Source organism: Megachile rotundata, unplaced genomic scaffold, assembly GCF_050947335.1.
Source record: "Megachile rotundata isolate GNS110a unplaced genomic scaffold, iyMegRotu1 scaffold0255, whole genome shotgun sequence".
Classification (NCBI taxonomy): Eukaryota; Metazoa; Arthropoda; class Insecta; order Hymenoptera; family Megachilidae; genus Megachile; species Megachile rotundata.
Window position 1 is genome coordinate 120776 of NW_027473552.1, and position 12556 is coordinate 133331.

General features: G+C 36.0%; 1 long non-coding RNA gene across 7 annotated transcripts; it reads left to right on the forward strand.

Annotated features, from left to right (window-relative positions):
• Positions 1-5253: 5253 nt before the first annotated feature.
• Positions 5254-11564, forward strand: LOC105663849 (uncharacterized). Of its 7 annotated transcripts, none has more exons than XR_013041357.1 (9): positions 5254-5738; positions 5845-6125; positions 6211-6373; positions 7197-7291; positions 7455-7542; positions 9223-9462; positions 10222-10468; positions 10546-10719; positions 11127-11564. It is a non-coding gene; the product is annotated as an uncharacterized LOC105663849 (long non-coding RNA). The 7 variants fall into 7 exon arrangements; XR_013041356.1 differs by having other exon boundaries at positions 5629-5738; positions 5955-6125; XR_013041358.1 differs by having other exon boundaries at positions 5644-5738; positions 5958-6125.
• Positions 11565-12556: the final 992 nt, after the last annotated feature.

Below are 12556 nucleotides of genomic sequence, written 5' to 3' on the forward strand. Positions count from 1 at the left end.
TAGAACGACAATTACTATACTCACTACTCTTATTATTATGAATCTAACTCATATTATTAGCCATATTATGCTTATATGATCGATAGAACGACAATCACTATACTTATTACTCTTATTATTATCAACCTAGCTCATATTATTAACCATATTATGCTTATATGGTCGATAGAACGACAATTACTATACTTATTACTCTTATTATTATCAATCTAACTCATATTATTAGCCATATTATGCTTATATGATCGATAGAACGAGAATTACTATACTCATTACTCTTATTATTATCAATCTAACTCATATTATTAGCCATATTATGCTTATATGATCGATAGAACGACAATTACTACACTCACTACTCTTATTATTATGAATCTAACTCATATTATTAGCCATATTATGCTAATATAATCGACAGAACGACAATTACTATACGCATTACTCTTATTATTATCAACCTAGCTCATATTATTAACCATATTATGCTTATATGGTCGATAGAACGACAATTACTATACTTATTACTCTTATTATTATCAATCTAACTCATATTATTAGCCATATTATGCTTATATGATCGATAGAACGAGAATTACTATACTCATTACTCTTATTATTATCAATCTAACTCATATTATTAGCCATATTATGCTTATATGATCGATAGAACGACAATTACTACACTCACTACTCTTATTATTATGAATCTAACTCATATTATTAGCCATATTATGCTAATATAATCGACAGAACGACAATTACTATACGCATTACTCTTATTATTATCAACCTAGCTCATATTATTAACCATATTATGCTTATATGGTCGATAGAACGACAATTACTATACTTATTACTCTTATTATTATCAATCTAACTCATATTATTAGCCATATTATGCTTATATGATCGATAGAACGAGAATTACTATACTCATTACTCTTATTATTATCAATCTAACTCATATTATTAGCCATATTATGCTTATATGATCGATAGAACGACATTACTACACTCACTACTCTTATTATTATGAATCTAACTCATATTATTAGCCATATTATGCTAATATAATCGACAGAACGACAATTACTATACGCATTACTCTTATTATTATCAATCGAACTCATATTATTAACCATATTATGCAGATATGATCGATACAACGACAATTACTATACTTATTACTCTTATTATTATCAATCTACCTCATATTATTAGCCATATTATGCTTATATGATCGATAGAACGACAATTACTATACTCCCTACTCTTATTATTATCAATCTAACTCATATTATTAGCCATATTATGCTAACATAATCGACAGAACGACAATTACTACACTTATTACACTTACTGTCATCAATCTAGCTCATATTACTAGCCATATTATGCTTATATGATCGATAGAACGTCAATTACTATACTGACTACTCTTATTATTTTCAACCTAGCTCATGTTATTAGCCATATTATGCTTATATGATCGATAGAACGACAATTACTATACTCACTACTCTTATTATTATCAATCTAACTCATATTATTAGCCATATTATGCTAATATAATCGACAGAACGACAATTACTATACGCATTACTCTTATTATTATCAATCGAACTCATATTATTAACCATATTATGCAGATATGATCGATACAACGACAATTACTATACTTATTACTCTTATTATTATCAATCTAACTCATATTATTAGCCATATTATGCTTATATGATCGATAGAACGACAATCACTATACTTATTACTCTTATTATTATCAACCTAGCTCATATTATTAGCCATATTATGCTTATATGGTCGATAGAACGACAATTACTATACTTATTACTCTTATTATTATCAATCTAACTCATATTATTAGCCATATTATGCTTATATGATCGATAGAACGAGAATTACTATACTCATTACTCTTATTATTATCAATTTAACTCATATTATTAGCCATATTATGCTTATATGATCGATAGAACGACAATTACTATACTCACTACTCTTATTATTATGAATCTAACTCATATTATTAGCCATATTATGCTAACATAATCGACAGAACGACAATTACTACACTTATTACACTTACTGTTATCAATCTAGCTCATATTACTAGCCATATTATGCTTATATGATCGATAGAACGTCAATTACTATACTTAGTACTCTTATTATTTTCAACCTAGCTCATGTTACTAGCCATATTATGCTTATATGATCGATAGAACGACAATTACTATACTTATTATTCTTATTTTTATCAACCTAACTCATATTATTAACCATATTATGCTAATATGATCGATAGGAGGTCAATTGCTATACTTATTACACTCACTATTAGCAATCTAACTCATATTAGTAACCATATTATGCAGATATGATCGATAGCACGACATTTACTATACTTATTACTCTTATTATTATCAATCTAACTCATATTATTAACCATATTATGCTAATATGATCGATAGAACGACAATTACTATACTCACTACTCTTATTGTTATCAATCCAACTCATATTATTAGCCATATTATGCTTATATGATCGATAGAACGACAATCACTGTACTTATTACTCTTATTATTTTCAACCTAACTCATATTATTTGCCATATTATGCTAATATAATCGACAGAGCGACAATTACTATACTTACTACACTTACTATTATCAATCTAGCTCATATTACTAGCCATATTATGCTTATATGATCGATAGAACGACAATCACTATACTTATTACTCTTATTATTATCAACCTAGCTCATATTATTAGCCATATTATGCTTATATGGTCGATAGAACGACAATTGCTATACTTATTACTCTTATTATTATCAATCTAACTCATATTATTAGCCATATTATGCTAATATAATCGACAGAACGACAATTACTATACGCATTACTCTTATTATTATCAATCTAACTCATATTATTAGCCATATTATGCTTATATGATCGATAGAACGAGAATTACTATACTCATTACTCTTATTATTATCAATCGAACTCATATTATTAGCCATATTATGCTTATATGATCGATAGAACGACAATTACTATACTCACTACTCTTATTGTTATCAATCTAACTTATATTATTAGCCATATTATGCTAATATAATCGACAGAACGACAATTACTATACTTATTACACTTTCTATTATCAATCTAGCTCATATTACTAGCCATATTATGCTTATATGGTCGATAGAACGACAATTACTATACTCACTACTCTTATTATTATCAATCTAACTCATATTATTAGCCATATTATGCTAATATGATCGACAGAACGACAATTACTATACGCATTACTCTTATTATTATCAATCGAACTCATATTATTAAACATATTATGCAGATATGATCGATACAACGACAATTACTATACTTATTACTCTTATTATTATCAATCTAACTCATATTATTAGCCATATTATGCTTATATGATCGATAGAACGACAATCACTATACTTATTACTCTTATTATTATCAACCTAGCTCATATTATTAGCCATATTATGCTTATATGGTCGATAGAACGACAATTACTATACTTATTACTCTTATTATTATCAATCTAACTCATATTATTAGCCATATTATGCTTATATGATCGATAGAACGAGAATTACTATACTCATTACTCTTATTATTATCAATCTAACTCATATTATTAGCCATATTATGCTTATATGATCGATAGAACGACAATTACTATACTCACTACTCTTATTATTATCAATCTAACTCATATTATTAGCCATATTATGCTAACATAATCGACAGAACGACAATTACTACACTTATTACACTTACTGTTATCAATCTAGCTCATATTACTAGCCATATTATGCTTATATGATCGATAGAACGTCAATTACTATACTGAGTACTCTTATTATTTTCAACCTAGCTCATGTTATTAGCCATATTATGCTTATATGATCGATAGAACGACAATTACTATACTTATTATTCTTATTTTTATCAACCTAACTCATATTAATAATCATATTATGCTAATATGATCGATAGGAGGTCAATTACTATACTTATTACACTCACTGTTAGCAATCTAACTCATATTATTAACCATATTATGCAGATATGATCGATAGCACGACATTTACTATACTTATTACTCTTATTATTATCAATCCAACTCATATTATTAGCCATATTATGCTTATATGATCGATAGAACGACAATCACTATACTTATTACTCTTATTATTTTCAACCTAACTCATATTATTAGCCATATTATGCTAATATAATCGACAGAACGACAATTACTATACTTACTACACTTACTATTATCAATCTAGCTCATATTACTAGCCATATTATGCTTATATGATCGATAGAACGACAATCACTATACTTATTACTCTTATTATTATCAACCTAGCTCATATTATTAGCCATATTATGCTTATATGGTCGATAGAACGACAATTGCTATACTTATTACTCTTATTATTATCAATCTAACTCATTTTATTAGCCATATTATGCTAATATAATCGACAGAACGACAATTACTATACGCATTACTCTTATTATTATCAATCTAACTCATATTATTAGCCATATTATGCTTATATGATCGATAGAACGAGAATTACTATACTCATTACTCTTATTATTATCAATCGAACTCATATTAATAGCCATATTATGCTTATATGATCGATAGAACGACAATTACTATACACATTACTCTTACTATTATCAATCTAACTCATATTATTAACCATATTATGCTAATACGATCGATAGAACGACAATTACTATACTCACTACTCTTATTGTTATCAATCTAACTTATATTATTAGCCATATTATGCTAATATAATCGACAGAACGACAATTACTATACTTATTACACTTCCTATTATCAATCTAGCTCATATTACTAGCCATATTATGCTTATATGGTCGATAGAACGACAATTACTATACCTACTACTGTTATTATTATCAATCTAACTCATATTATTAGCCATATTATGCTTATATGATCGATAGAACGACAATTACTATACTCACTACTCTTATTATTATCAATCTAACTCATATTATTAGCCATATTATGCTAATATAATCGTCAGAACGACAATTACTATACGCATTACTCTTATTATTATCAATCGAACTCATATTATTAACCATATTATGCAGATATGATCGATAGAACGATGTTGGGTGTGGGAGTTGAGCAGGAGCTGATCAACGTTTGATTGGAAGTTCGAGGGCAATCCGGTGAAGATTTTCAATGAAGAATTTAGACACGACTTTAGCTCGATAGATTGTCACTTTATTTAACGAACACTTAACGAATAAGACGAACAATTAATTGAAAACGTACAAAGATAATAAAGATGGTAATTTCGAAAGATGGTTATTGGTATGGTTTGGTAATACGGTTCGTTAACGACTGACTAAAAATCGGTTGCGACAAAACTCTTGAAGTTTTTGCGGTGGGTAAAGCGCATGCCCGAACGCTCGATAGTTAATATTTGTCTCGGGTGAGTGCGCTGACGCTTGCTAATTCGCGGTGCGGTCTAGCGCGTTCGAACGATTCCGAACACACCGCCCCCCCGTTGAATGAATGAATTCAACAATAACATTCGGTTCTGTTATGGTGAAGTGAATGATTCCATTGAACTTCGCTTACATGGTTTTGGATAACGACGCAAAGGTAAGTACAACATTTATACTTATTCTTACTTAATAATTCTAACTTAAAACTAAATTCGCAATACATTGACCAATTGAACGGTTTCTCGCGGACACGTGGACAATAGGATACGATTCGAAACACAGGTTATGAATTACGTCGCGGCGTGGTTTTCGTCATTGATCGCAATGGGAAGAAAACATAACTTTGAAAGTGGTCGTTTGTATTCGGAATTAGCAGTTTTGTCTGTGACTACGCGAACGAGACCATCGGTTCCTGGGTGACACGCAATAATTCTACCGAGTTCCCACTGACTCGGAGGAAGATTCGAGTTCCGAACGAGGACGAGCTGACCGACTTTTGTCAAATTTTGAACGGTTCGCCATTTTGGGCGTTGATGAAGCGTATGTAAGTAATCGTTCTGCCACGATTTCCAAAAGGTTTCGGTCAGTCTGTGCACGAGCTGCCATCGAGATAACCGGTTTTCTTTCAGTTCGAGAACGCTGGGCTCCGGTTGAGCCACGAGAGGGGTCCCGATTAAGAAATGACCTGGTGTTAGTGCTGAATAGTCGTCGATGCATTCCGACATGTGCCCGATCGGTCGAGAATTGAGGCACGCCTCAATACGGCACAACAACGTAGTTAGTTCCTCGAAGGTTAGTGTGTGAGATCCGATCGTTCGCTTTAAGTGGTGTTTAACGCTTTTCACGGCGGCCTCCCATAATCCTCCAAAATGCGGCGCATTCGGAGGTAGGAAATGCCATGAAACACCTTGAGATGCTAAGGCATTCGCAAAATTAACATCTTTGATCGCGGAAATATAGGCTGACGCGAGTTCGCGATTCGCTCCTTGGAATGTGGTGCCGTTGTCAGAATACATCGAGGTTGGTAAACCGCGTCGGGACACAAATCTATGGTACGTTGCGATGAAGGCTGCGGAACTATAATCGCTTACTATTTCGATGTGAATCGCTTTTGTGGTCAAACAAACAAAAATCGCAATGTATGCTTTTTTTGATTTGTGTCCACGGCCTGGTGTAGTTCGGACTTGAATCGGGCCTGCATAGTCGACCCCGGTATGAATAAATGGACGCTCTACCTTATTGACGCGAGGGGCAGGCAAGTCTCCCATGAGTTCGTGAGGCACAGCGGCTTTTTCACGAGTGCACGCGAGACATCGATGGATTACGGCTCTTATTGTAGTTCTCACTCGTATGATCCAATATTGGTTTCGGAGATAGGCTAGTGTTAATTTAAGACCGGCGTGGAGAAGGTTACGGTGGGTGCTTTCAATGAGCAGCGATAGGAGAGGATGGGCACTTAGAATAATAGGAGTTTTGGCTTGTTCCGTTAATTGTGCATTTGCGAGTCGACCTTTAGCTCGAATTAACCCATCTGACCCTATAAATGGATTTAAAGAATTTAACTGACTCGATGATGACACAGTACGGCCTTCACTAAGTACTTTTATTTCTATAGGAAAAACGTCACCCTGGATCCGCCGCAACCACAACAATTTTGAACGGTGGATCTCATCAGGAGTTAACGCGAGGAGAGGCGTCTTTGCTGAAGTGGTAAGTAAATCCTTTCCTTTACTTTTTGTTCGGATATTTTCTAAGAAACGCATAATATAGGCAGTTACTCTGAGTAATTTTGGCCAAGACGAATATCGGTTTTCTAAATCTAAAGGAGCTGCATTAGCGGTCAAGATTTTAACTATTTGGGTTTTTTCTTCAGCTAAGGCATCGGAGGCTACTTCGTAGCATGAACGCGGCCAATCGATTGGGTCCCTTTGAAGCCAGTGAGGTCCGAGCCACCACAATCGGTGAGATTTCAACTCTTTTAATGAAATTCCCCGGGAGGCACAGTCGGCCGGATTGTCATCTGTTGGAACGTAATGTCATTTTGCTTCCGGGATGAGATTTTGTATTTTGGCAACACGGTTTGCAACAAAGGTTTTCCACCGTGAGGGTGACTGGCTCACCCATGTTAGAGTTATACTCGAATCCGTCCAACAGTGACAATCCATCTCCTGGCCCTTCAAGGAAGTTCGAATAAACTTGATCAAACGCGCAAGGAGCAGGGCTGCGCATAACTCCAAACGAGGCACGCTAACGGTTTTTACTGGGGCAACTCGTGTTTTGGCCATGAGAAGGGCAGTGCAAATCGAACCATCATCGAGAACACTTCGTATATAAACAACTGCAGCAAATGCCTTTGTTGAAGCATCTGCGAAGCCATGAAGACTTTGGGTCACAAAGATTTTCGAAGAAATTTTCCGAGGAATTGTTAACGAATTGAACTCCGAAAATTGCGAGCAAAAGGTGTGCCATTGTTTAAGAAAATCTGGCGGAACGGTATCATCCCAATCACATTTTAAAGCCCACAATTGCTGGATGAGGATTTTGGATAAAACAACGAAAGGAGCGACCCAGCCCATTGGATCAAATAATTTCGCTATGGATGAAAGAATTTCACGTTTAGTGGAACTTTGACTTTTTGGCATCGCTGCATGGAATTGAAATTGGTCAGTCACGGGATTCCACATTAAACCAAGAACAGAAATACTCTCATAAATCTGTAGCGATTTACTTACTGCTAGGCCGTGATTGGTTTCTTCGATGTCGGATAATAATCGTCTATCGTTGCTAGCCCATTTTCGCAGTGAGAAACCTCCCTTTTGAAGCAACTCGATGGTTTGGTTTCTTATTCGACGCAACGCTGAGATACTATCGCTTCTGAATAAGAAGTCGTCGACATACGATTGATTTCTTAAAACCTGAACAGCGTCAGGGTATGAAGAACCTTCATCCTGGGCTAATTGCTGCAGTACTCTGAGAGCAAGATACGGAGCGGGGGTTGTCCCATAAGTGATAGTAAGAAGTTGGTATTCGTCAATAATATCGAGAGGAGATTTTCGCCAAAGGATGCGTTGGAAATCGACATCTTGAGGGTGAACCCGGATTTGCCTGTACATTTTGTCAATGTCGGCAGAGTAAACATATTGAAATTGGCGCCACCGCACAAGTATCGCAGTGATGTCTTGTTGGAGTTTGGGTCCACTGTATAAGTGGTCGTTCAAGGATTGCCCATTTGAGGAGCGGCTCGAGGCATTAAATACAACGCGAAGATGCGTCGTTGAGCTTGTTTGACGAATAACGGAATGGTGAGGTATGTAATATACCTGATGATTGGATTGGCACGGAAGAGGATCTGCCTTTCTCATGTGCCCGAGAGCTTCGTACTCTGACAGGAATTTCTGGTACTCGGATAAAGTGCCTGCGTCCCTATTCAGTCGATTTTCTTGAATGCGCAAGCTTTTTATGGCTCCTAATCGAGAGTCCCCTAGCTGAATAGGTCGGTCGCCTTTAAACGGCAATCGAACTAAATAACGACCGTCCGACGTTCTAGTATGCGTTTCTTGAAAATGTTGTTCGCACTTTTGCTCATCTGGTGTCATGATCGAGGTGTTAGGAAGGTCCTCAATTTCCCAAAATTTTTTCAGCGTCTGGTCGAGGTTTTCGAGGACGGACACATGGTGGACGGTGACCGGATTTGGAGTAGGATCGGCACGACACGGTCCAGACAGGATCCAACCTAAGGTTGTGCTTTGGGCCGTCGGGGTAGACGCTGAGCCTCGTACTAGGCCTTGGAGGAGTAGCTGCCCATATAAGTCCGCACCGATAATTAGGTCAATTGGCTCAGAACTCATGGGATCCTTGTCGGCGAGTGTTAAACCTGAAAGGTGAGACCATTCAGTATTGGTTTTTTGGCGTAATGGAACATACCTGGTTAATGTTTTCAAAATAATAGCTGTAGTCGAGTATGCAGGCTCGTTGTTTTCAGCGGGGGTAATTACAATTGCGGCCATTTGATGTGCGAGTGATTGTTTTTCGCCGATTCCGCTAATTCGCGTTTGTTGTTTTGTCCTCTTAAGACGGAGCAATTGCGCTAAATTTTCGGTAATAAGCGTTGCTGTCGACCCTTGGACAAGAAGCGCTCTGGCATTAACGCAACGGCCTTGCAGAGAGTGCACTCGTACTCGCGCTGTTGAAAGAAGGATTGTTACATTAATTGCGGTGTTGGAAGCTAAGTTTGAACTAATTTCTACTTGGTTTTCTGTAACGACTGGGCTTGTTCTTGATGCCTCCACAGTGGCGTTGTTGACAATCGGAAAGTGCAACAGCGTATGGTGTTTTTGATGACACTCTTTACAACAATGCGGGCTTTTACATTGTGCTGACGAATGGCCGACAGAAAAACAGTTTAGACAACGCTTTTGCTGTTTTATTATGTTATAGCGCTCGGATGGAGTTTTTCCTAGAAAATTAGAACACTGATACAATAAACGGTTTTGTTTACAAACCGCGCACGAAATTTTGGTCGCTGTTGTTGAATGGGTATGGAAGGGTTTTCCGTAATTCGATTTTAATTTTTCGGGTTCGCTTGGTTTGTCGCGTTTGCTGACCGGTATCACTTCTAACGCTCTAATTCTTTTTTCCAGGAACGCGTCGAATTCGCTGTATTTTGGAAACTCGGTAGTGTCACCCAGATTTAACTCCCAAGCTTTACGAGTCGCACGATCGAGTTTTTGCGCACCGAGGAAAACGATTATGTCACCCCATGAATCGACCGGTCTCCCAAGGTTTCGGAGCATCTCAACTGACATGTTTATTTTGTCGCGTAACGCGCGAAGTTCGGTTGTATCGAGTTTCGGACGAAACGGTTGGTAACGAAAACAATACATGTAGGTGAGTCGATATTAGTCGGCGTTTGTTATCGTAGCGCGACGTTATTATTTTCCAAGCAACTTCAAAATTACTTTCAGTTACAGGAAGGTGACTCACCGCTTGGCTCGCTTCGCCCTTCAACGACGTATACAAAAAGTGTAGACGCTCCACGTTCGACAGCGATTTGTTTTTAATTACCATGGAGATGAACCTGTCCCGATAGCTCTCCCACTGCTCGAACGTTCCCTCAAAGGTTGGAAGGTGAATCTTGGGTAGGTGGGCCGTTGGTTGTGACGTCATCACGTTTGAATTGTTTCCGTTACCCACTGCTGGATTAGGTGGAGGAGTAACCGATGATAGGATCTCCGCCATGTAGTCCAAAGCCTCTTGGTATTTTTCTTCCGAAGTTGCAAAATGGTCCTCCACGAAGTAGGGTAATGTAGCCTTCAATTTTTTGTCGGCTGCTGCTGCGATTTTCGCATCCAGATCCCGGCATTGCGAAAATGCTTCTTTTAATAAAGCCATACGATTTTGAGTCGTAGCGATTGTCATTTTGGCTTGACCCAATTTTTTAAAGTCAGTGACCGCTCGATCTATGGAACGCATTGTTTGCGCCTGTTTTTCGAGCAACTCTTCTATCGAATTCATTTTTTATTAACGTTTTGGTACTTATTTTTAGATCGGCGTCTTCCCGGGTCTTCTTCCTCGACTCCTATCCGGCTCGAAGGACCAAAATGTTGGGTGTGGGAGTTGAGCAGGAGCTGATCAACGTTTGATTGGAAGTTCGAGGGCAATCCGGTGAAGATTTTCAATGAAGAATTTAGACACGACTTTAGCTCGATAGATTGTCACTTTATTTAACGAACACTTAACGAATAAGACGAACAATTAATTGAAAACGTACAAAGATAATAAAGATGGTAATTTCGAAAGATGGTTATTGGTATGGTTTGGTAATACGGTTCGTTAACGACTGACTAAAAATCGGTTGCGACAAAACTCTTGAAGTTTTTGCGGTGGGTAAAGCGCATGCCCGAACGCTCGATAGTTAATATTTGTCTCGGGTGAGTGCGCTGACGCCCGCTAATTCGCGGTGCGGTCTAGCGCGTTCGAACGATTCCGAACAAACGACAATTACTATACTTATTACTCTTATTATTATCAATCTAACTCATATTATTAGCCATATTATGCTTATATGATCGATAGAACGACAATCACTATACTTATTACTCTTATTATTATCAACCTAGCTCATATTATTAGCCATATTATGCTTATATGGTCAATAGAACGACAATTACTATACTTATTACTCTTATTATTATCAATCTAACTCATATTATTAGCCATATTATGCTTATATGATCGATAGAACGAGAATTACTATACTCATTACTCTTATTATTATCAATCTAACTCATATTATTAGCCATATTATGCTTATATGATCGATAGAACGACAATTACTATACTCACTACTCTTATTATTATCAATCTAACTCATATTATTAGCCATATTATGCTAATATAATCGACAGAACGACAATTACTATACGCATTACTCTTATTATTATCAATCGAACTCATATTATTAACCATATTATGCAGATATGATCGATAGAACGACAATTACTATACTTATTACTCTTATTATTATCAATCTAACTCATATTATTAGCCATATTATGCTTATATGATCGATAGAACGACAATCACTATACTTATTACTCTTATTATTATCAATCTAACTCATATTATTAGCCATATTATGCTAATATAATCGACAGAACGACAATTACTATACGCATTACTCTTATTATTATCAATCGAACTCATATTATTAACCATATTATGCAGATATGATCGATACAACGACAATTACTATACTTATTACTCTTATTATTATCAATCTAACTCATATTATTAGCCATATTATGCTTATATGATCGATAGAACGACAATCACTATACTTATTACTCTTATTATTATCAACCTAGCTCATATTATTAGCCATATTATGCTTATATGGTCGATAGAACGACAATTACTATACTTATTACTCTTATTATTATCAATCTAACTCATATTATTAGCCATATTATGCTT